The 26683-nt window shown below is 41.2% G+C and overlaps 1 protein-coding gene and 1 pseudogene across 2 annotated transcripts in view; both read right to left on the bottom strand.

Moving 5' to 3' along the window:
- Positions 1–26683, bottom strand: part of ARHGAP24 (Rho GTPase activating protein 24) — a 693477-nt gene that overhangs the window by 178317 nt on the left and 488477 nt on the right. The gene's annotated exons all lie outside the window — the stretch shown is intronic.
- LOC129405332 (U8 small nucleolar RNA) lies at positions 1515–1642 on the bottom strand (annotated as a pseudogene).

Raw genomic sequence — 26683 nt, 5'->3', positions numbered from 1 at the left:
CTGGAGCTATGGCACAGCAGGTAGGGCATTTGCCTTGCACGCAGCCAACCCAGGTTCTTCCGCCCCTCTTGGAGAGCCTGACAAGCCACCGAGAGTATCCCGCCCGCACAGCAGAGCCTGGCAAGCTCCCCATGGCTTGCCAAATACTGTAACAAAAAGTCTCATAGTAGAGATGTTACTGGTGCCTGCTGGAGCAAATCGGTGAGCAACGGGATGACAGTGATGCAGTGATGTTTTGGATTTGGGGGGCCACACCTCGTGGTGCTACTGTGTCTCAGGAAGCACTCCTGGAGAGGCTGGGAGACTCGGCTGTGTGCAAGGCGAGTGCTGTACCTGCTGTACGATCTCTCTGGCGCTTGAGGGAGTTTTCACTCTGACGGGCCTATCCCATGACATCGTACTGCTCTGCTGTAGTTAATTCTCACACTCCATTTTTTCTGCTAGAGACCATGTGTTTTTCCTTTCTTCATTAGAGCCAGACTGCTAATTCCCGGCTAATGTATAAGGTACCACTGCATTATGGTACCATTGCATTACTGTCTTACTTTAGAAGTATAATAAATGGCCCCTCCATTTCTTTTCTTTTCTCTTCTTTTCTTTTCTCTTCTTTTCTTTTCTTTTCTTTCCTTTTTTTTTGCTCAAATTGACTATAATTAGTTTTCTATAGCTAGTGCTAAAATATTTCCAATGAGAAGTAAGGGCCATAAAAGTAAGAATGTTAATATAAAGAAAGTATTATTAGAAAGTCCAATAAATAAATATAAACTAGATATTCATATATAATTAATATGAAGTCCAATCTAGCAAGCTTTCCCCAAGGTATACAAGAATGTAACTTGTTTGATGACTTAGAATGTGGTCTAAAAATGATTTGGGAGGCTTACTTCCCATGGTGAATGAATGAATGATGGGCCGGACATCAGAGATGACCGCTGGACTAGAGCTGTTACAGATTGGATTCCACAGGATATCAAATACTGCGTGGCTGCCCACCTACGAGATGGTCAGACTTCTTCATCAAAATCCTGAATGAGTAGTATGAGGCTCTTCCTGTTCCTGGAGCGAGCAGGTATCATTGGGCTACACTAGCATGCAACAGTGACAAATGGAGACGTTACTGGCACCTGCTCAAGCAAATCGAAGATCAACGGGAAGACAAGTGATACAACTGATACTTCCCATGGTGACCAGCGCTTACTCCTGGCTCTGCACTCAGGGATTATTCCTGGCAGGGCCCAGAGTAAGAGATGTGATGCTGGGGAGTGAAGCCGGGTCAGCCATGTGCAAGGCAGTGTCCACTGTACTATCATCACTCCAGCCCCTGCTCTATACTATTTTAAAAGAACTATGAGTATATTTCACAACTCGAACTCAGGATCAACGTTACGCAGCACGCCTCACCATGCATGGATGAGCATGTTCGTTCAGGAAATTAACACAAGCCATACTGGGATTGAATCAATGTGTCCATGTAGTAAGAAGTTAGTATGCTTCTTTTTTTTTTTTCAGAAAGAATCAGACAGGAGCAATTAGGGTGTTGTGAGCCCTAATCCGACAGAAACATGAATCACAAATCATGCGAACTCAAAGAATCAGGTTCTATCTGAATAAAGGAAGTGGTAACGATTATCCTACTTGACAACCATGCTTTATATTTGACGGTCTGTTTCCAGTACTCTGAAATAATGAATAATTAATAATAATTTCAGCCCGCCAACGTTTCCTCCACTGACTTCTCTGCTTCTGTACAGGGCTGAGATGCTGGAGACCTACAGTCACCTGGTGTCATTGGGACGTTCACACATCAAACCTGAAGTGCTCACCAAGCTGGAGCGAAGAGCAGAGCCATGGAAGGCAGATCCCCCGGGGCAGAGCCTCTCGGATATTCAGCCGGAGCAGGACTTGAGTAAGCATAGTCAGAAATGATCTTTGCACAGAGACCCAGACTGCACAAAGGAACAGGGACCGAGAGGAGCTTTCTCATGGGTCTAGCAGGAACTCCCTGATTATACCTGACAGGTATCCCAAGCTGACTGCTTAGACCACCACAAAAATGGTGCAACCTTCTTCCCTTTAAACCCACCTCACGTTGTTCCCTGGAGGTTACCCCACCTGCGGGATCATCCACACTTGCAAGCGTGGCCTAATCAATCTCTGACTTTGGCATCTGAATGTGGTAAGCTTTGTACTGACCTGCACAACACCACAGATATCTGGTGTCCCATGCAGGGATAGGCCTTCTCTCTCCTTCCCGTCTTGGTTTCGGGGACTCCCAGCTCTTGACAGATAGGCAGCAGTTGTCAGACAAATTCATGCATTTTATGCCAAGAGCTGTGGTCAGTGATTTTCACATTTCTCCACTAAGAATCGAGGAGTCCTGGTTAGAACAACTCGCCGGTGAACTCAAAGATTGGTAGTATATGTAAATGTCTGTTTTTCACAATCGCTCTTTATGTTGTGTGTTATCAGACAGGATAGTTATTTCAGAAACATGGGAAATGCAGAAATGACGGCAGTGCAGCAGTAATTATGGAGCACTCTTTTGCTGTTTAAGTTGGATATTTTTCTACATTCCTGAAACAATTTTTAGATTTTTTTTTGTGCTAGAAAATGCAGGCAGTGTTTTCACAAAAGTAAATGTACAGTGATTTGAAATACAATAAATGAAGGCTATGCATGGCCTTCCAATAAAAGAAAAAGATTGGTAGTTTGAAGCTGATATTTGCATGTGACCATTATCAATGACTCTTGGAATTCTTTCCTGTCAGCCTTTCCTTCAGACCCAGACTATCAAGTTTTCACCACTTTTGCATCAGCAGATTGTCTGGGCTATTGGCTACACTCCTGAATAGATGAGTGCTCGTCATGAATCTTCAGAAGTCAGGTTTTAAAGAAGAAAATGGGAACTCTCACTTTTTTCTCATCTATTTTGGTTGATAGGTAAAGGGACTCTCTTCCTGTCCTCTCAAGTTCATGGTCATGGTTATGGGTTACTCAGGATACCAATGCAAATTCATGCTCCTTCCCCCCTCCATCCCTCCCTCCCTCCCTCCCTCCCTACCTCCCTCCCTTCCTCCTTTATTCCTCATTCATTCCTTCTTTTTATGGTTTTGGGGGGTCACATCAGCCAGTGCTCAGCAGAAATAACTCTTGGCAGTACTTGGGGGGCCATCCAGGTACCAGGCACTGAACCCTTGTGAGCCAAGTGCAAGCATACTCTCTGTAATATCTCTCCAGCCCCTTCAAATGGAAGGCAGAGCTGTAACACAGTCCTTCAATTAGATGTGTATTATTGCCAGATTAAAATTTATCAGAAGTATTCTGTATTCAGCAATAAATATTTATTCAACAAAACATGAGTCTTCAAGAAATCTCCCATATGTGCCTTATGAAATTTTTTAATAATCCACATCTTCTGGATGACCCTTCTTTATCAGGAAGTCCCCTAACTCCTCATTCTTCTTCATCATAATCCTCACCCACCCACACACAGCCTCAGCTACTCAACTTTGACTCCCTTTCCTCTTCCTGATTTCCCCCAACATCAGCTAATGACCCCCTACCACATCTGTTCCAGATGGGGTTACCAGATGGGTGGCCCACTAGAAAAGAAATGTCAAGGCTCTCCCTAAGGGAGCTCTAAGTGAAGAATAGGGAACTTTAACTTTAATCCAAGTTTCCTGGGCTGGAGTGATACTACAGTGGTAAGACACTTGACATGCATGCAGTCAACTTGGGTTCAATTCCCAACATCCCATATGGTCCTCCGAGAACTGAATGGAGTGATCCCTGAGTGTAGAGCCAAGAATAAGTCCTGAGCAGCACTCGGCGTGGGATCCAAATAAAAACAACAACAATTCAAGTTGCCTTTTAGTTTTTCCATGCTGCCTAAATCAAAATCAAGTTAAAAAAATTTCCCAAGACCCTTTCTAATTCGTGAAGGAATTCCAAGGCATAGTCCTAATTTTTGAGTTTAAATGACAAGATGCCTAAACTCTCCCAACCATTTGCTGCATTTTGGAAGAGAAAAATGGTACTGGAGTCTTGGTTCAAAGACATGTTCATGAATCAAATGCTAGACAAGGTAGAGAGTATCTGGTAGGAGCAGATGCTATCAAATTAGCTCCCCTGGGGGAGGTACCATATGATCTTCTGCATTATAGAAGGATTGAAAAAGATATTGTTAAGCTTGTCAATGATAGAAAACCTCTAAGTACATAACATAGGACCCCAAGAAAACCTGGCTCTCTTTCAATCTAGGTTAGCTGAGGCAATGCACAGAAACGCCAGTGTAGGTCCACGGACTCAGAACGGAGAGTTCATTTGGATCGTGCTAGTTTGTATAAGTTAGTTTTCTCCAGGCACTGGATGTCAACTTCTAAACACCCTTATGGAAACAGAATTAAAGATGTTTAAAAACTGAGAAGAAACAGAAAAGCTAGAAGACACACAGAATAGAATTAGAGAAGAAAGGCAGGCTCAAAAATGACAGCCACTTTGGCCCCTTTTGTCCTCCAAACAAACAAACAAACAAAACCAAATAGTGATCACCACCCTGACCCTTCATCACCAGCCAAGTGAAAGCTGGATAATTCCCAGGGCCCCGTCATCTGTTTAATGGCCACCAACGTGGGCACTAGGAGAATAACCAAAGACATTTCAGCCACGCCAGGACCTGCTCCTTGTGTAAGTGAAGAGCGCATTGAAAGAGGAAATGTCCCCTTGAGGACAGCGACCAGCATCCTTCCGGTGGCCAGGAAGCAAGAGCCCAACGCAGCTCCCCCTGACATAGTGGACTACGATGGCATCCGATGACAGAGAGGGATGAGACAAAAGTCTTTCACGATGATAGGCAGACCCTGGGAATGTCCTGGGGCCCAAGAGAAATTTCACCAGGGCTGAATCCAGGGGGAAGACTGATGTGGCAAGTAAGAGTATTAATTTTCTTATTGACACCTGAGCTGCTCACTCTGACATATATACCATAATAGCAGAGCTGCTTACATGCATTATGTTCAGTCATGTCTAACCTGGCCAGACCCAACATTCTTTTCCAATCATCACAGAGTCAGGTAAGTGGCTAGTACCCAACAGTCTCCTGCACCAAACTCACCCTCCACGGTTCAAACAGGGGGAAGAATTTACAGGTTATTCTGAACAACTCTAATAGCTGTAAAATGTTCAGACCATCCACCCTTGATTCATCTCTTCACAAGCATACATTGCTTTATAAAAGACAACACTACCTGCATTAGACTAAATTCCTTTACAAATGGCAAGGAGATAAGAGAAAACAGACATATCTGTTGGTTTCCAGAGGTAAAATGCATTTCTTAAAGCTCTAACGTGCATAATTTTATCTCTTTTTGTGATATACATTCCGATTGTTTCACTAAGCTGTTGGCGGTGCCTTCCTTGCCCAGCTCGAGGAACAGGGTCCCCAAAGGACACAGCAAGAATCACACTGTAAATTTTTTTAGTTACTGCTATATAGTATTGAATAAATCACAGTATTTCTTCTCAAGCGATGCCTCAATAAATTTCCTCTGAAATCTTATTTATGCACCTCTCACTTTGCTCTTCTCATTCTTATATTATTCATGTTTACAATGAATAATAAATTTTCAAGAAGAAGGTTCTACTTCTTTTGTGGATTTTGAGCAATACCTAGTGCGCCACAGTTTGTAAATTAGTATTTAAAAAGACACACATAGGGACTGTAGGATAACATAGCCTCAGGTAGTTTAGGTTTATTGGTTTACTCCCGTTATGGTGCTCCCATTCCTCTGTGCTTATTTGTAACTTCTTGCCCATCGGCGTGCCTTAGTTTTTTTTTACAAGGGACTACTCATTTCTTCATTTCAAATTATACTTGAGGAAACTACTTTTATGACAGGAAATAGCTTAATCTCATTTCATCACATTTGTTCTAGATAAAATGAGTATATACAAACGAACGGTCATAATTTTTTAACTTATAAGACTTGCTTAAAAACAGAATGTGCTGGAAAAGAGTTTGCCAGGTATCATGAAAAAATAATTTTAAAAGAAAGAACCACCTTATCTTTTGATTATTGTCTATGTAATATGGTCTAAAATTTCTGAGCCTGGAAAGATAATCCAGTGGGCAGGTTGCCTGCCTTGCACACGGCTGTCCAGGCTCCACCCTTGGCACCCGGTGGTCCTCTGAGCCCTACCAGGAGTGATCCCCGCGACGAAACCCAGGAATGAGCCTTTGAGCACTGCTGGATGGAACCCAAAAACCAAAGAAACAGAAAAATAAAATTTCTAATAACCCCATTCTAATATGTGTGGGCTACTTATTCCAAATTTAGTATTCTTCCAGTTCTACAATTTTAAAATCATGTCCCCAAATCAAATCATACAAATCTAAGAATCAAACACTCAAGATGCAGGCATATATTGTGTATTCAACTTTCTTCCCTTAAGAACATTTTATCACAAAAATCTATTGTCAACACAAACTAAGAAATATTACTGGAAATTTCTTGAACTATTCATTTTAGAAATATTTCATATGCAAATAAATGAATCAAAATTATTATCTGGGCAAAGTTAAATCATATGCATTCTGTGCTACTTCCTGTTCATTCTCGAAGAGGGAGGACAAGTTGCAGCACTTAATTCTCCTACAAATACAAAATTTTTTCTTTTAAAAAATTTATTGGCACTATATAACTGAGAGTTGACATTGCTTCTTGTATGTCTGTCAACTCTGTGTCTTACTATCTCTAATATATAGGACCAGGAATATTATTCCTCCAATTCAACACAAAGTTTTTCAATGCAGAAAAACTGTACTCTCTCCTAGCTATAACATACTAGAGCCTAACTAAATAATGACACCGAGTTAAGCAAGTCCAAATATTAGTTGATGGATGCAATTTGTTGATGTACTTCAGCAGTGCATGACAAGTCTTACAGATAGTTCTATGCATCAAACGAAATCTGCTACATTGACTGGATGCTCAGATTTTCTGAAATGGGAAATACAAAAGCTCTTGAGAACAGATAATTCCTAAGAAACAAGAGACAAGCAGAGATGATGCCGGGAGGAGAGAAATATCAACTATTTCTTAAGTGAATGTCTTTTTGAAACACTGCTCATAAGTTGTCAGAATTCCTCTTAGAATACCATTAAGGTGAGTTCCTTAGGAGGGCTGAGTCAGAGTATATGTTTTATGTTTATCTTATTAGCTTAGCTCCTTTCGGAAGGAAAACTGCAATATTCATTTTTGCAGAGTTCTGTCTATTCAAAAGTTGTATGGTGCTTGATATAGATGAGAAGGGGCTAGTTCCTTCTAAGTTTATTCTTTATTAAAGTGTATTCTTTATGAAAGTGTCAAAGAGAAAAAACCCACTGCTTTCTTCTATATTGTAGCATTTTGTCTTTAATGCTACAGTTTTCTTTTTCTTTGTTTTTACTCTGAACTGAGCTGACCTATTTTATTCCTGGCTTTTTTATTTATAGAAAATAGGTAATAATTAGTAGCAAGGGGGCAGTTAAGGAGGATGAAAAGGCAGAGGCTTTCTCCTTTTATTTTTGGTGTCGAATATTGAACTGAGGCATTTGCCCGCATGTGCTTTACCGGTGAGACACTAACCAAGCCTCCAGAAAACAAGAGAGGAAAAAGAATGAATTTGGCCTAGATTTCAGAGGGAAAAAAAGAGGGGAGTCTTCAGAGGGTTTAAATAAGCTTACAGGCATCTGCAAAGAGATGCAAAATGAAAGAGTTTTGTTTTCTTTTGGATTTGGGGCCACACCTGGCAGTGCTCAAGGCTTACTCCTGTCTCTCTGCTCAAGGATCACTCCTGACAGTGCTCAGGGAGCCATACGTGATGCCAGGGATTGAACCTGGGTCAATGCACGCAAGTCAAACACCCTAATCACTATTGCTCTAACCCCAAATGAGACCAGTTTAAGAGGTACTATAAGGACTCAGGCATTGGAATATACCCTCATGCAGCATTTCTGAATTTCTGAACTGGGGGTCAAGTAGCTTCTCCTTTGGCTCCTAGGAGGCCTGTGGGTGAATATCACATAATTGGGGAGTCATGGGAGAAGATGAGGGGGTCAATCAATAGGGTTCAAGGGCGTGCAGGAAGGCAATGAGGTAAAATGGGTGCCATGGTCAGAATGACGTTGAGAAACACTCTCCTAATAAACTACGTGTCACTGGGTTAGAAAGATGCTTCCAATAATCGGGCACGTTTCCTAGGGGTCGTCTCTGCCGGGAGCATCAGTGAGTGCTTGCCTTACCCAGCTAGTGTGTGCGCTGCAGTGTCCTTCCTAGGATAGCTCTTCAGAACCAGCAGACTCTGCTTTCTCTAAATCTTGATAATCGTATCTCATCAGAAAACACGAATTTAAACTTGTCATAACTGCATTTTATTAGGATACAACATTCCATTTTCCCAATTACATTTTCAAGTATAAAACTGTTGATGGACATTACAAATAGGATTAATAGGAAAAATACAGTTTTCGCTCCCATTCCCAAATATTGACCATGTTGCAGTATATGACTGTTTTCTCTAAAAAATATATACCATCACGAAATTTTCAATATGATTCTTAGCTCGTTAACACAAACCTGAAGAAAGGAGATTAAATCAATTGGGATACAGGCTCAATTATCTGAACAGAAATGGAACTGGGGTTTTAGTGATTAGGCTCAACTTTTTTTTTAAATTTTTTTTTTTTGCTTTTTTTTTTTTTGGATCATACCTGGCGATGCACAGGGGTTACTCCTGGCTCTGCACTCAAGAATTACCCCTGGCGGTGCTCAGGGGACCATATGGGATGCTGGGATTTGAACCCGGGTCGGCCGCGTGCAAGGCAAACGCCCTACCCGCTGTGCTATCGCTCCAGCCCCTCTTTGAAAATTTTTTAAAAAATATTTTTATTTTTTATTATTTAGGATAAAGTTTTATAGGCAGATACTGATTTATAATTATGCACACCCTACACCGATGTAATGTTGCATTGCAACAGCAGCTTAATAAAGGAGGTCTAAATTAAGCCCAACCCCACAGGGCAAGCCGGACTATTTTCTTGAGGTTGATGCTAAAAATCATTTAATACATCTGCAATGCACAATTGGATGTCGCTGACAATCTCCATTCCATCAAGACACTGTGAGCCTTTTGTCTTTTTTGGAGGGGCCACACCCTCCAGGAATTACTCGGGCTCTGCACTCAGGGATCACACTTGGCAGGGTCCGGGACCCTATGGGGTGCTAGGGATCAAACCTGGGTTGACCACACACAACCCTGACCTGCTGAACTAACACTCCAGCCCTAATAGATTGTGTTTCTTATACTCTTTACCTATCCATATTTGTACCAGATAAAGGATACTAAATAATGCTGCCCTAACAGTGACTTTTATAACAAATTTATTTCTGCCTTACACTGCTATTTGTTGTATATTAATATGACTCTCAGCTCATCATCACAGTCATTCATGAATCCTACTGTGTGTGAAGTCTCAGATTAGTAGAAAGAACACATGATGATCTGGAAAATGGAAGAGAAATCGGCCCCTGGGAGAAAGCCACATCGCTTCTGCGCATTCTGCACTGGCCAAAGCACATTGGTTTCATGAGCACGACTGGCTTTAAGACAAAGGGAAAGTGTCTGCTTGTGTGGAGAGCAAAGCACAAGAAATAATTGGTCAACACAATTCATAACAACATTTGAACTCAAATAATTTATTTTCTGGGGTCATGTCACATGGCTTTTGGTAAAGTCATATTTTACATTATTGGCTCTATCTGAACCCTTAGATAAATGTTTATATTCTAACTGAATCAGTTACATTAGCAGAATTTATAATACCGAACATACTAAGGCTAATTTAGAAATATTTAAGAATTCTGCAAAAATACTCCAAATTTAGCTCCAATTAGATTTGCTTTCTTAAGTTGATTTGCTTCCTACACTAGTTCATCATATTTTCATAGAGTATTTCTTATTCTTTTGTTGGGTTGAAACTGATAAATGGGGTCAAAGAGATAACCCAGTGGGCTAAGTCCATGCTTTGTTTTCAGGAGACCCAGATTCAAATCTGGTATTTCATGACCCCCAAGGACAGAGCATGGAGGAGACCCTGAGCACAGCCAGCTATGATTCCCAAACAAAGCCAAACTAATGAAATTAAATTTAAAAAAAAAATCCTGGTAAACCACAACAAAATTCTGGCTAGTGCTAGACCCTCAATACATTAAACAAACCTGTTATTTGCTCTTAACAGACTTTAGCTACAACAAAAGTTTACTGGTTCATGAATATGTGACTGGTACATTTAGTTTTAAACCAGGTGTTCATTTTTTCCAATCTAGTTCACGAAGAGCAAAATCATATGTGAAGCAGTCACACTAAACTTGGCTAAAAACAAAAGACGATGACCACAGTGCCTGAAAGAACACTTATTCATTATTCCCTAGACTAGCATATTTCTCGGTAGAGACAAGAGCATATACTGTAACCATGGAAAATCTGGGAAACTGGAGCTCTTGAAAATGCCATTTATGCTACATCAAACTAGCGCTCAGTCAGGCAATGGAAATCTTTCCCATATGTGATAACTGCAAGTCCCCCAGCTTCCAATTCTAAAGGAGACACTGTAAATATCCTAAACATTCTTTTTAATTCTACCAAAAGCCTGTAATTGTTCTCTAATGTACCATAAAGAGAGATATTTAACTAGGAAAAGAACAAAAACATAGACAAATATTTTCAGGTATATTTATTTCTTTTGTGTTTGGGGGGGCACACCCAGCAATGCTCAGAGCTTACTCCTGGCTCTGTACTCAGGAAGAATCACTTCTGGAAGGTCTCACGAGACCATGTCGGATGCTGGGGATAGAACACAGGTTGGCTTTATGCAAGGCAAGTGTCATCCCTGCTGTACCATTGGTTTGGCTATTTTCCGGTATAAATTAAAACCATTTTCATATTTTGGAAGAGGCATCCATGTCAATAAAATTAAATCACAATGAAAAATTTTGATATGATAAAAATGAAAGGCAGTTAATGAGCCAGAGATATCGTACAGGGGCTAATGCACATGCTATGCATGCAACTGTCCCTGGTTTCATCCCTGGCACCATATGTTCTCTGAGCATTGCCAGAATAATTGCAAATACCTGAGTGATTCCCAGCCTCTGAGCCAGAGTAGTGCCACAATCTCATGACCTCTCAGAAACCACATGTCTGACTGGGGATAATGACCGGGAGGGATCCCTGGGCTTCCTGAGCACCCTGAGGGGTCCCCAGTGTTCTTGCATGTCCACCAATTAAAAGTACTCAATGAAATAGGTCCTGAATTCAGAATCAAACGTGTCTAAGTTTTGGTCTATGTCATGGTTATGACAACCCCTATGTAGCTTCTAACAAAATACATTGTACGAGAAACTTCTGCTACTACTTGGCGAGCAAGAAGAAACCTGACAGGCGCAACGTGGTGAACGAGTTGCCAAATTTCTATAGGCATTTAGATGACCTCAAATATTGCTTCTTAAACTATGGACCACCAGCACATGCAATTCATGAAGATGGTTCTTGTACCTTCCAAAACATCTCAAATTCATGGAGTTATTGAGAAAAGTCAAGAGAAAATAAAACCAAGGCATTGAAAAATGTCTCACACTCAGGTAATAAAACATTTTAATAAGATATTTAGCAAGATTATATAAAAATCCCAATAGCTTTGAAAGAAAAATTATTCCTTCGACTCGATAGAACTGCTCAAGGGTATTTGGAAGTATCCTTAATATTGCATCTCAAAAAGGGGGATAGCGTACCCAATTCTGGGAGTTCTATATTATTGAAATGGATTGCACCAATTTACCATCTTCTAGTAATCTTCTTAATACAAAATTCAGACTAGGCATAACCCTACAGGATTCCTGGCTAGCTCTGATTACCAGTACTTCGAATCTGCTTCACTCTGCTATCATGTGGCTCATTGCTATATTTAGTCCTGGTCCCATGCTCTCTAGCATCAGATTTTGGATTCTCCTCCAGTGGGTAACTTAGAGGGGCTACTCACAGCCATGCTCACCCCAGTGTTGCAGTGCCCAGTGGTCACCTCAGGTCTCAGCAGCAGGGGGTGCTTTGGGGACTGGCCTTCAAACTCAGGGTCTCTCACATGCCTGAGTTTAGTCTTTCCATTCGAGCCAAATCTCCAGCTCTTATTTTCTCCTTTTTAGGTATCTTAGTTCCCAGCTAGTGGCTGATGTCAGTTGCTCATGGAGCCTGTATCTTGTTTTCCATTTCACTCAACTTACATCCTATCTCTGAAATCCAGCCAGTCCCATGATTGATTCCCCTGGAAACAGAAGTCTTTTGACTCTTTGAGTGGCTGCCACCATGCTCTTGTAGCTCACTGGCTGGATGTCAATTTGACTTTAGCATGCTCCCGATGTTGCCTGCTGGTGGAATCCATACCTCAATGTTCATCTTCAGCAATGTCACGCCTGACCGTGCACAGGAGATATTTTGCTCAGAGACTGCATTTTTGCTGTGTACCCTGACAAGGTCCTGCTTCATCCCTACGCTCAAGTTCACTGGAGCATTTAGCTTCCCCACCCCTGCCCTCTCCCACCCATACACTGGGGAGTAAGAAGCTGGACCATCCCCAGACTGCTACCAAGTTGCTCCAAGAAATCAAGAAATTCCACAGATGTCCCAGAGGAACAGTGAGAACTAAAATAGACTATGAGTTTGGAAAATTCTCACATCAGTAAGTCAATAATTCAAGACTGGGCCCTTCATAGGAAATTCTTGGTGAGTCCAAATTTAGCCTATAGTCTTTGAACAAATGGTAAGCCCCTCAGGAAAGCCAGTGAGAGATTTTGATCCTGTCTGTCCTTTAATTTTTTTTCTATTGTGTTATATTTTTTAATACATATTTAAATTTAGACACCATGATTTAACAACTGTGTTCGTACTTCACTTTCAGGTATACAACGTTCCAATTGCACCATGAGAATCAAGTTCCCTTCACTAATGTCCCCAGGTTCCTACCCCTAACCCCTCCTTTAGCCTGCCTCCTTAACAGACACATTTTAAAGATTAATTATTGTAGTTTGGGTTCCATGTTTCCATAATGATGGCTATGTGATGGCTATGTGATATATATATATACACACACGCATATATATGTCATACCTGTAATATATATATGTGTGTATATATATACATATCTTTCTATCTATCTATCTATCATCTATCTATAGATATATTCTTTAACCTCTGTCCACAGACTCTGCAACTAACTCTTCATTGCCTTAACTCCTAGAACTTTAGGGTGGGTTTCTTACTATTCTTTCTCTTCTTCTCCTAGCTGCACTGGGGTCATGGGAAAACGTTGGGGGCAGTTCTGAATTTATCTGCAGAGAAACCATACATTGCTAATGACCTGCTATCATGCAGAGCAGTGCTATGAAGCAGCTCTAGTTTTATGACCCCCGTGTACTTTACAGAGGAAGTGATTCACAGACTCCTCACGCCTCTGCTCTGAGAACCGTTCACTTATCGAAGTTTTCAGTTTTACCTTCCATGAACTATGCCGTGAGCAGAGAGTTGCAGAATATGAAAACTTTATTCAGAACTTCAGCATCTTCTTAGCAGCTAGGGTCCTTTTGTTCCTTAGGATTATCCCTCATTTAAAATCCCTTCCCTGCTCCCATGAGAATCATTATCTGCTCTGTTCCTTGGAGATCATTTTAAAAATAAACAAGATGTTGTTGTTTATATTATAATTTGAACTTTGAATCTTGAGGATTTATGGTGTTAGCCTTTTGAAACCCAAAGGATATCGAGAACAAAACTATTAAAGCTGTTTATTTTCCCTAAATAATCTTTTTTTTCCCCTGAAGTCAATATTTGTTGTAAAATAATTGAGATTGGAGTAGGTATCACAACTTTCTTGAACATCAGGGCTGATTACAATTCTCTATATCATGAAAGGACTAATGAAACTATGACAAATGGTGAAAAAACTAAGATAAATGAAGTTTAATAAAACACCAGGATGGTTATCTGATTTTATTATGAAATCAAAATAAAGATGAAATAAAATATATGGGGAGTAAAAACTTAAACGATTTTGTTATTCATTTGTCTACTTTCAGTCTGAGGCCACACTCGCTGGTGCCAGAGCTTACTTCTAGCTGTTTTCAGGGTCACTCCTGGCAGAGCTGAGGGGACCATACGTGGTGTCGGGGATCCAGCCCAGCTTGGACACATGCAAGGCAAGTGCCCTTCCCTCTATGCCATCTTTCTAGCTCCTAGACTATTTCTTAAGAAGGGGGTAAAGGGGCAAGTTCACATTCTTTTGCTTGTGTATTTATTCTTTCCAGCTAACCAGGTATCCCATATAACAATCAGCTCTATAAGTTCAAGTACCTTATTTCACACAGGATTTTTTGAGATATTATAATAATAATTATTATTATTTTTAATTGAATCACTGTGAGATACAATTACAAAGCTTTCATGTCTTAGTTTCAGTCATACAATGATCAAACATCCATCCCTCCACCAGTGCACATCTTCCACCACCAATGTCTCCAGTATCCCCTCCCCCATCCCATCCCTCCCCCTGCCTCTATGGCAGACAATTTCCCCCATTCTCACTCTCTCTTTCCTCTCTCTCTCTCTCTCTCCCTCCCTCTCTCCCTTCTCCCCCCCTCTCTCTATCTCTCTCCCCCCCCCCTATGAGCATTATGGTTTGCAATACAGATACTGAGAGGCACACAGGATTTTGTGACAGCCAAATGTGGTGTTTGCAAGGGAGCCAACCTTGAGCAGTCTTGGATCCTTAAACTTTATACACACTGTTTAGCACAGCCCCTACGTTAAGCAGTGACCAAGCAAGCGTCTAAGATAAAACTCTCATTCTCAAGAAGCTTTCAGTGTTGTGAGGGAAGTGGACTCTTAAGAAGTTAAAAAAGCAAAACGGCGAAAGTGTGGTAGAGAGTTTTGAGAGGTAAAGGGTGGGGATGAAGTCAGCGAGACCCTCTCAGGAAAGGGAAAGATTTCCAGAAAGACCAGGCTGGGGAACAGTAGCCAAGGTGAATGTACATGTGGCAGGAAGCACCAAGTAGTAACTTCAGAAAAATGCTAAAGCCAAGAATTTTAAATGAAATACTGATAACCCCGAGGGGAAGGAGCAGAATATTCGTGCTTAACAAGTTACTCATCCAGAGACATTTTTTCCAATATGTGCATAAGAGAGGCTGTATTTTATATCATAAATTTTCATAAGGTAATTTTACTACTTTTTGAAATGTCCAAGTGTATCTTTGATACGGAGGTGGATTTCACTTCAGAGAACATTGTTGAACATAAGGATTGCCTTTGGGGATGATTTATAAATATTTCATTATTTTATTTGTTATATATTCCACTTATTTCCATTTTGGGAGCTAGAGAAGTTCAAAGGCAGCAGTGCTTGGAAGGCTCTCTCCAAAAAAAAAAAAAAAAACAAAGCTCCTCAAAGAAAAAAAGTGGGCGGGTATTTCTATACACCATGGATCCCAGCTATTCTTACGGTCGCTAAAATGGGGCGGGAGAAGGACAGTGACTCTTAAGTCTATTTCTGTTGTGATTTTGAGATATTTCAATGCAAAGTATTCTAACAAGTTGAAACCATCACTGCAAAGTATGTTCTCACAGAGGAAATAAATGCTAGGCTCAACTTTGTGATCATTGCTAAGTCCCTTAGCGGGTTTGGACTGGTTTATCTGAAATATGTGGGGGCCAGCATAGGAGATTTTAAAGATTCCACTGCACTCTCTTACTGTAAAATTTATGTGACTTTCATTTGTAACTGATTAATTAATAAAGAACAGAAAGTAAGTCACACAACTCTTTGATGCTAAAAAAGAGTCCGTGTTCTGACATAAATAACAGTCCCTGGGGGTAAAACATTAGTGGTGATACTAATAATAGCTTTCAAAACCCAATGTTGGAGACAAGGGCAAATGGTCAGTTTATCTACCCAAAGTGACAGGCGTATGTTGACTTAGAAAAACTAAATAAACCTATGAGTCTAGGATAAAATTGGGATGAAATAATATTCCTGGCATCTCAGAGTCATAGACATTACTTTGGAGCATTTCCACTTCAAGTTGACTATGTCACTGCATGGAATCCTAAAATGAAAGAAATTTTGTCTGCATGTGAGGCAAACTGTTAAAAACATAGGCTAGATTCTGGGCCACTTTGTTTATTTACTTTGCATTACAAAGTTGTGTTTGAAAGATTTTTTTTAACAAAAAGCACTCAGAAGCAGGAAATAAGAACAGTGGCTTCTTTTACTTGTTATTATAGAAGAAGAAACACTCTCCTACTTTCCTTGCTCTCCTTTCTTAATAAAAAAAAGCAGATGAAAATAAGAAAATAACAAATGGGGTGGTAGGGGCTGGGGGGTGGATACTGGGAACATTGGGGGTGAAGAATGGGCACTGGTGGAGGGATGGGCACTTGAACATTGTTTGACTGAAATGCAATCATGAAAGTCTGTAAGTCTGTAAATGTATCTCATGATGATTCATTAAAATTAAAAAATAATAAATAGCACTGTCGTCCTGTTGTTCATCGATATGTTCGAGCGGGCACCATTAACGTCTTCATCGTGAGAATTGCTGCTATTGTTTTTGGCACATTGAATATACCCAGGGGAGTTTGCCAGGCTCTGCCCTGCCGGCGGGATACTCTTGGTAGCTTGCCAGGCTCTCCGAGAGGGATGAAGGAATCGAACCCGGGTCAGCTGCGTGCAAGGCAAATGCCCTACCCACTGAGCTATCGCTCCAGTCCAAAAAATAAAAATAAATAAATAAAAATTTTTAAAGTTTAAAAAATAAAGAAAAAAACAAATAGGGAAGGAAGTGGCCATCTCCAAGTGAAACAGATTTCCATTCGCATTTGGTTTATTATCACCTCAGATTGGGCCAAAGTCATTGATCTGATCAGATTTAAACTTTAGTGTAGATGCAAATAAACTGGAAGATATGTAATTAACTGGATTGAATTCCCTTTTTTTCCCCAGAATGTTTAGAATGAATTTAATTTAACGTGCTCTTTTGAATACTAAATAAAGGAGCACATGAGACAATTCATGAGCACTTTGGCTGGTGCATTGTAGCAGCCATTAGTAGCATATTAATAGTATATTTTGCTTCTTGGGGGCCTCCCAAGCAGTGCTCAGGAGACGTGAGGTCTAATCCCAGCAACAGTCAGCAAACTGGCTCAATGCTAATTCTTGAGGATGCAGTGTTCCTTAGGCCCTGCCATCAGGGGCCACAAAGGTCACCCCAGCAGTGCTCATGGGCTCCAGACCAAGCCCCAAGTTCTCAGGATACCAGATGGTTGAACCAAGGGTGGACACAGTTTGGGCACATATGAAACAAGTGCTCTGACTACTGAGAGTTTGCCAACCCTTATTAAAGTACCCTTATTTCCCATGAGAAGATGACTTAGGAGTATTAAGCAACTGGTCAAGCTCAATCTAAAATGTGCCAGATCTCAACTCTTGAAATTCAAATCCACGGTCTTGTTCCTAGCCATCTAGTAGAGTTTCACAGAAAATCAGAGGAACATATAAATTGTGCTCAATTAAAATTTATAATTGCCAGCAGCATGGTGGACTGGAATAGTTAAGAGTGGAGAGGAGAACAGTGAAAAGAGAGTGAGAGTAAATTGAATTATTAGAAGGTTCAATGAAATGCAAAGATCTTAGATATCTGCAAAGACCTTAGATAGCTATGGGATTGAAGAGAACGAAAATCTAGGGACATGCACCATTTGTGGAGGGGGCTCTCAAATAGTGCTCAAGTCTCCCAGGGGCCATCTCCAACCTGTGTGTTTCAATACTACTTTATGGTTCTCATCCCCGACCCTTTAGCTAGCTGTCTTCCTCGCCCTGGCGAATATATGAGTTTTTGTTGGTGGAGGTGGCTTGATTATTGCTCCACACTTGGCTGTAGTCTGGGTTTAGTCCTGGCTCTGCATTCAGAGATCACTTCCAGAGGTCTCAGGGGACAATATAGGGTGATGGGGATCAAACACCAATTCACGGCATACAAGGCCAGTGTCCTAGCTGCTGTACTGTATCTCTGGCCCCAGCATGTTTTAAAATTCTGCAACGACTATCACTTGGTAAACTTGGTGAAAGCTTACACACATAAAGAAGCATGAAGCTTTATGCTTGAAGAAGCATGAACCAATATAACTTTATCCAAAGTTATATAATATTGTAACTCACAAAATTTAAAATTTCGATGAAAAAAAAAGTGTCACTTTGTTGTACAGGAAGTGAGAAGGGAGATGGAAGGTAAAGGACTGATTTAAATAAACAGTGTGGTGTTTAACGGCTCCCCTGCCTGGGATAGTACAGGGTCCTGAGCAATATAGGGTCCCAGATAGCCAACAGGTCAAGTTGAGGTTCTTCCAAGTCAAAGATACAATTGTGTGCCCAAGAAGAAGGGAACTTCTGATTATAACTCATACACGGTGTATGTTAGAAGAGGCCTTGCAAACTAGAAAGATCTTTAAATTAAAGCCATAGGATTGGATGTAAACTTCAAAGGAACAAAGAAAAGGGAAAAAGAGAAAGAAATAGACACTCAGTGCACAGAGCTGGCAAGAAACAGTCACCTTCTAACGAGAGTGCAAGAAATAAGAGCAGAACAACAGACTCGTACAAGATCCCTAATGTCAAAAAAAGCCAGAAATAAAAGTTGAAGAAGAACATGATGTAAACAGTGTTAGAAACAGCAGCAGTGGGGAGAGGGATACATTCTGTTGGGGTTAATATTTAATTGCATCAAGATAAAGAAATCATTAGTGACATGTAAGTGGTAACGTCAGTATTGTGGTAGAAATAAACAGACAAATAGAAAAGAGTTTAGAGTTAGGGAACGATGAGGAAACTGAGGCCCAAAACACACATTCATCTGGGCAAAAGGAAGACAGAACTTGATAGAGAGGGTTGAGTGTTTGTCTTGTGCAGCGGAGAACTGAACAAGGGTTCAGCTGAGGAAAAGACAAAGACGCATCAAACGAGCTTCATGGCAGAGGAAACGAGGAGCATTGCTCGTAAATACTTTCTTTTAAAGTTCCATAAACAACAGTGGCTCGGGAAATGTTTTAGCAGATACTCATTAACAAAATGACAGCTTTGCAAAAATGTTCCCATAGCTCTGATATGTTTATCACCTCTTGTGTAATAATGACTTTTGGCATGGCAGTGCGAGTTCTTTCTTCCAGTATGAGAACTCTTTATTTCCCTGGGGAGTTTCATAGAATAGGGTACATGGTTGACCTCTTACTCAGACAGAAGGAAATTATGCTTTCACCCCTGGCCCCAAATACATTCATCACCCAGTCAACACTTCTGCTGGATGAACTTAAGACTGGGGGCTAGAGAATAGTATTTCTGGGTTTAGTTCTCTTACTCTGTACAAGAGGGCTTTGAACTTGCTGATTTCTAACTCTATACGACTGCAAGGTAAACAGAACAATACATATATGCAAACACGTATCCTTACATAGTTCATGAGAAAGCACACTGAAACAACATAGGTCCCTAACAATGGGACACATGTTCTGTTATGTGCCACACGGCCACTGAATAGAAGGTTATACAGCAGCTGAGTGTCCTGAACTAGGCAAAGACACTTCCAATATCACGGAAAAGGAAAGAGGTAGAATTCAAATGTCCATCACACAATCAATTTCCGAAAATAAAATGAAAACAATTGATATCACATTATATAGAGACAGAGATACATCTAGAAAAGAGGGGCTGGGGCGATGGTACAGCAAGTGGGGTGTGTGCCTTGAACCTGACAAAACTGGGTTTGATCTCCAGCAACCCATATGGTTCCTGGAGCACTGACAGGACTAATTTCTGAGTGCAAAGCCAGGAATAACCCTTGAGCACCACTGGGTATGCACCACCCCCAACAAAACAACAAACAAACAAGCACCCCCAGTAACATTTGCCTGATGAGTTGTCATTCTCATTAAAATAATAATAACATTTTTCTGAATAAAATAATAACAGATATAGCATATGTTTGTAGCAAAAGTATTATGGATTATACAGTATCTTTAGGAAAATAGGCACAGCAGAAAGCTTTGTAACTTTCCACATGGTGATTCAATAAAAAATTTAAAAAAAGAAGTGTACAGAAAAATGAACATGCATGTCCTCATACTTTTTATTCATGGCAACTGACAATTCCAAACCATGGCTCACTGATAACGATTTTACTGTACGTGAAACTTACTAGCATTTTAAGTATTTCATAGCACTGTCATAGCACTGTTGTCCTGTTATTCATTGATTTGCTTAAGTGGGCACCGGTAACGTCTCCATTGTGAGACTTGTTACTGTTTTTGGCATATCGAATACACCACGGGTAGCTTGCCAGGCTCTGCCGTGCAGGTGGGATACTCTCGGTAGCTTGCCGGGCTCTCCGAGAGGGACGGAGGAATCGAACCTGGGTCAGCCACGTGCAAGGCAAACGCCCTACTCACTGTGCTATCGCTCCAGTTTCATAGCAAGATATGGAAAAATAAAACAAATATTTTAACAATAAAGTATAAACACTGGCTCAGAGTCTTGTTTGTATCTTTTAAATTTAAGAACTGGATCCTATACTTATCAACAAACCTGAATTGTATGACTCGGATGTATAGAGGGACCCTTCATATTTCACTATAACACCTCTTAAACTGCCACTGTCACTGTCACAGTCATCCCGTCGCTCATCAATTTGTTCGAGCGGGCACCAGTAACGTCTCCATTATGAGATTTCTTGTTACTGTGTTTGGCATATCGGATATGCCACGGGGAGCTTGCCAGGCTCTGCTGTGTGGGCGGGATATCTTGGTAGCTTGCCAGACTCTCCGAGAGGAGCAGAGGAATCGAACCCAGATCAGCCGCATGCAAGGCAAACACCCTACCCGCTGTACTATTGCTCCAGCCTTTAAACTGTCTAGAAGTGTCAATTTATACATTAATCAAATATAAACATGTAAGGACATATTTGACTCGTTTTCATCATCTTTTCTTTCCTCGAAGATTCTGAGTGAAAATGAAGTAACTGTGAATTATTTTGAGAACAAAGTAACAATCTCTTTCTCAGTGTCAGAAATATTGGCAGCTTCTCTCCGCTGTCCACAGTTTACAGCAATTAGCTTGATAGCCTTTGGAAGTTGTGAATCTTGTTCACTGAATTCTAGTTCAGAAGAGCTGGCTTCTGTGTCTTCTGGGGGTTTCTGAGGAGTCCTGCTTGGAATGATCCTTTTATGGGATTAGCCGGGGCTACTATTGCATGAGTCAATCTCACTCTTATCTCGCCCTCCTTGCTTAACGGGTATCTTTCTACACTGAAACCTCCCTAACCAGATACTCACAATGACATTGAAGTTTTAGGAATTTTCAGCTCAGCCCTTGTGGTTATATGTATTTCATGGTAAAATATACACGACTTTACATGTCAAATTTCTTAAATAGCAAAAAATTGAATTTTGGTAAAACCATCCTTAACAAAAAATGTTTGGCTAAACTTTACTTTGATCCAATTATTGTACACAAAAATGTTACTTCAAAACTTCAAATAATACTTTTGAACTTAAAGAACTGAGTCATAATTTAATAGCATATCACTTAAAAATAACTCAGTGGCTGGGCGGAAGGGATTGTACAGCAGGTAAGGCACTTGCCCTGCACACAGCCAACCCAAGTTCAATCATTAGCCCTGCCCAGGGTCCCCCGAGCCAGGAGTGATCTGTGATCATATTGCCAGAAGTAACCCATGAGGACTGGGCCAGAGGAAGCAGTGAGCATCACTGGGTATGGCCACACACACACACACACACACACACACACACACACACACACACACACCCCACTAAGCCATTTAACTTAAATAAGGGACAAATTGAGCAAAATTTTGAGTTTTTAGACAATACTCCAAGCATATAGGCCCCAAACTCACTGTTGCAGAGAAAAAGGCAGTAATCCCCTGTTTCAAACAAGAGATAAGACAAAGTCTGGCTCTCAGGCCTTGTATGGTTGAGAGCCCAGTTTGAATCCTGGTACTCGTGCCAATCTCTGTACAGGTGGTGCCCCATCCCACGAAAGTTTATCAAATGCACCACAAGATGCTTGACAACCAGAAACAATTGCCATAGTGATTAGGTAAAAGTTGTATTTTAAAGATAACTTGATAAAAAAGAGTCTCTATTACAAAAGGCCTTCCCAGTGTATTTGTAAATAAAACCCTGAGATGGGTCAGAGAGACCGAGCAGCAGTTAACGCACATGCCTTGCTCATGCCCAGCCTAGGCTCGATCCCCAGCACCACACATGATCCCCCAACCCCAGTCATGAACCCTGAGTGCAGGGCCAGGAGTAAGTCCTGAGCACTTCAGGGTGTGGCCCCCAAACAAACAAAAAAATAAATACAACTCTGATAAAAAGAAAATGAGCAAGAGCTATACTTAAAGTTGGAATTTAGAATTGCCCAGGATTTAGTTACTGCTATACATATGCTTAATTCATCCAGTTTTCATTTTATTTTTTTTTTAGGTGTGGCATGTGAGTAACAAAAATGGTATCCAGCATTAGCAAGATTACGGAAGAACCAATGACTCATTTTAGTCTGAGATGCACAGTGTGTGCGCGCGCGCACACACACACACACACACACACACACACAGTCTCACACAGAGCAAATTAAGCTATTCCCCAGAAATGCATGTACATCAAATGTTTATGTGTGAATGGACTTAGATGGAATTCTTAGAACTTGATGAAGTCTCACCCTTGGGATTCGGTTAGTCACTAATTCCTTGACACATACGTCCAGTAACTTTATAACAAGGAGAACAAACAACATTTCTGTATCAGATGCAGCAAAGCCTGACTTACCGCATGGCCACTTCCATGGCAACTGCCACTACAGAGCATAACTAAGAACTTGGACACAAATCAAAAATCTCCCGAGCACCTAAAATAGATGTCACCGTCTCTGCACTTTACCATGGGCGTTTTTCTCATAAAAGAATCTCTTGGGTCCATAGATAAAGTTATAGCTTTTAATTCCTAACATTTTTGATCATCTACTTTTTCTTGTGGAAGCACCCCAAAAATAATTTTAATGGCGATACTGAAGTTTTAGAGAAATGTTAGAGGATATCAAAGAGCATACAATAGTAAGAAGTCAATTTTCCATATGAATAATAATAATAATAATAAGACAAGTCTCAGAAACATAGGACTGCATTAAAGGGTGTATATGGCCTTTGGCCATAAGAAATAATTGTAGTATTGACTAGAGAAGTAGCCCCCCAAATATTCTGACTTTATTGGATGATCTATCCTGTGTACCTCTGGTAATTCTACCATCCGTACTTATGATAAGAATCTGGGTAAGAGCATTAAGCTGGATTTTGGGGCTCCCCGGATAAATCAGCATGCATAGCAGTCGCAGAGATAACCCTCTAAAAGATTCTGTCTAAAAACTTGAGTCTTCAGTGTTAACCAATGAAACCTTTGCTTCCAAAGTCCACACATGTATAACTCCTTAGCTGTTTCCACTATCATTTATTAACCAGCAGCTATTAAGTGCACCTCAGTCAGCTGGGATTCTGGGGGAGGAGTGACAGCTGGATGCGGGGTGGAGGGGGGGGGCGTCCTTTCCACTGCCACCCTGGGCCCTGGCACTCGCTCTGCTCCAGAGTCTCTCCATAGCTCAGTGATTTGAAAATAGTTTTATTCTTAGAAATGTTTGTCCCCTTAAGGTACGTAAGCAAGATAAACTTCATTAAACAAGAACAAAGGAGCACGCTTACCAGATAATTTTTAATTAGTGAGAGTGCAGGGAATGAAAGGTTCCAATTAGCAAGGAAGTAGAAAAGCAAACTCGAGGTAAACCCCTAAATCCAGAATGAGATTTCCAGGCTAGATCCAGCCCGCTGCGAGGGGGCGGTGAGAGGTGGCCCTGGCTGAGCCCGGCTGCCCTACCCCGGCTCATTCACTGATTGGCTCCTCGTTGGTTTTATACTTGAACTTGAAGATGCTTTTGCCCTGCTCTCTGCACCCTGGAAGAGCAAAAGGCAGTTCCCTCTCGAGCCAACAGCAAGCCCGCAGCACAAAAGCCGCCCAGAAGAAAGTCAACACAGGCACAGAGTGAGAGGCTGCTGGACAATGAAACAACAGCCACCACGGGGCCAGAACACAAAGGAAAGGCCATCGGGGCTTCAGCTCCAGCAGCCTCCGACCCAGGGCAGCAGAGAAGACCCCGTGAAGTGTCTGTCTAGAAGTAAGGTGGAGGGAGAGAAGGTCAAAGCAAGGCAGATGACTTGTGCCCCGAACAAATGAAGCCTGAAGGAGATTGCAATGAGGAAAAACAGTACCTTATAAGTAACTGGTCTTGGCTACTCACAGCTGTTTCCAGGGCCGACTCTGGTTTAACTGGCTACTGCCTTCAGTTTAAAATTAATTCTGTTGGCAAAAAAGCACGGCGCTTGTCTGGGAAAGGCTGTTTGGACATAAACTCTTCCTTTCAAGGCGGTGGCGGCTATATTTAAGTTTCTTGTAGAGGGGGATATAAACTCTTCCTGTGTCTAATTTTCTTCCTTCTTCCCTTCTGACTTACTGAGTAAGCTCCTACCCCATATATTGAAGAAACAGACAGAGGGGAGGGAGACAGGGGGAAAAAAAAAACTACTAGGGAACATACCTTAAATAATGTAGTATTTGAGCCTTTAGAAAAAAGCACAAAGAAAAGGTAGGAGAAATGGAAGCCATGAAAACACCCCAGGATTTAAAAAATAATTTGGCACAATGTACTCATCTATAAATAATAAAAGTTATGGTCTGAGGAAATATTTCTCATACTGGGGACTCCCCGGCTAATTAGTGTCACAGTTAACACTAGGTACCTCGTTTCCCATGTCAAATCCAATGTTCTCTCCACCCTTCTCATGCACAGAGAGGAAACAGCTTACCTTTCCTCTCTACCCCAGTATAATATTACATTATTTTGGAGGGACCAGTAACACACTGCAGTGTGAGAGCTATCTGTTCTCAGAGGAAACAGTTCCTCCCACCTTAAAACCCTCGATATTCAAAGTTTCCCTATAATAGCCCATCTATTTGTCAACTTAGGAAGCGAGATTTCCCTCTGCCAATTTTCCAGAATATTTACTGTCTCAGAAATCGCCTATTCTTCAGGGACTGTTGTATCCTTTAGTCCTTATTGGAAATGATTTGTTTGGTTGTTTCTGTGGCACACTGGCGATTCTCAGGGGTTACTCCTGACTCTGCATACTCAAGTTACTCCTGGTGGTACTCAGGGACTATAACGGGTGCGAGAGAATGACCCACCCGCTGTGATACTGTTCCAGCCCCAGCGGGGCTGATTCTGTAAGGAAGGCACAGTGACAGGTAGTTGTTCATTTCTATTATTTCAGTATTTGCTACATGGCTCTTGGCTAGAAACAAATCTCTATTTCCCCAAAGACCTTCCATTTACAATTTGTCGACTTTTCTTTTCCCTTTGGATTCTTGGGGGTCACTCTTGTTAGTGCTCAGGGGATACTGATAGTTCAGTTCTGGGAGTAGCTTCAGCATGGCAGGGACTGAGTCATCTGGGCTTTCCTTATGCTTTCTAGCCCAGCAAGACATTTTCACCATATGAACAAGATTATTCTTGTTATGGATGAATCTTAACATAAGAGAAGCAGCACAATAATTATTTATCTAATCCTCTTATTTATATAAAAAATTATTATCCATTAACCAAAGGAGTGATTTTAATTTTTTACCTTTCTAAGATGTATAAACTCATTTCCCTATTTAAAAACATTAATTGAACTTGGTTAACCCTTGCAGAAGCAATGCATCTAATTAGAAGATATCTACTTTTCTAGATACCCGTGGCATATTCAATATGCCCAAAACAGTAACAACAAGTCTCACAATGGAGACATTACCGGTGCCCGCTCAAACAAATCGATGAATAACAGGACGACAGAGCTACAGTGCAGTGCTACTAAAAGTATCTAGTTTTCTTTTTTTGGGGGGGGGTCACACCAGCACTGCTCAGGGGTTATTCTTGGCTCATGAACTCAGGAATTACTCCTGGTGATTCTCAGGGGACCATATGGGATGCTGGGAATCAAACCTGGGTCGGCTGCATGCAAGGCAAATGCCCTATCTGCCGTATTATCACTCCAGCCCCAGTATCTAGTTTTTCATGGAAAGCAGGAAGCTCAGGTGGGACCTTTGTCTCCAAGATTCTCATACTTCAAGTATGCCTCAAACTTTCCTTCCCTACCCTTGGACTTTCTCATTCTCAACATCATCCTTCCTCAAGTTAGAAAAGCCAAAATAAAGTGCTCTGGCCACCATCCATCTTTCTATTTGAGGGCAGTGGGGGTCAGGCCACACCCAGTGGTGCTCAGGGCTGACTCCTGGTTCTGTGCTCAGCAATCACCCCTGGTGGTGCTCAGGAGCAAGTCATCAAACCTGGGTCAGTCGTGTGCAGGGTCAGTGCTCTACCTACTGTACCATTCCCCAGTTCCCTAGTCTTTCTCTTTGATTTTAGTCCTTTATATCAAAACCAAATATC

Source organism: Sorex araneus, chromosome 5, assembly GCF_027595985.1.
Source record: "Sorex araneus isolate mSorAra2 chromosome 5, mSorAra2.pri, whole genome shotgun sequence".
In the NCBI taxonomy this organism is placed as follows: Eukaryota; Metazoa; Chordata; class Mammalia; order Eulipotyphla; family Soricidae; genus Sorex; species Sorex araneus.
This window is presented reverse-complemented; position numbering and strand designations above follow the sequence as displayed.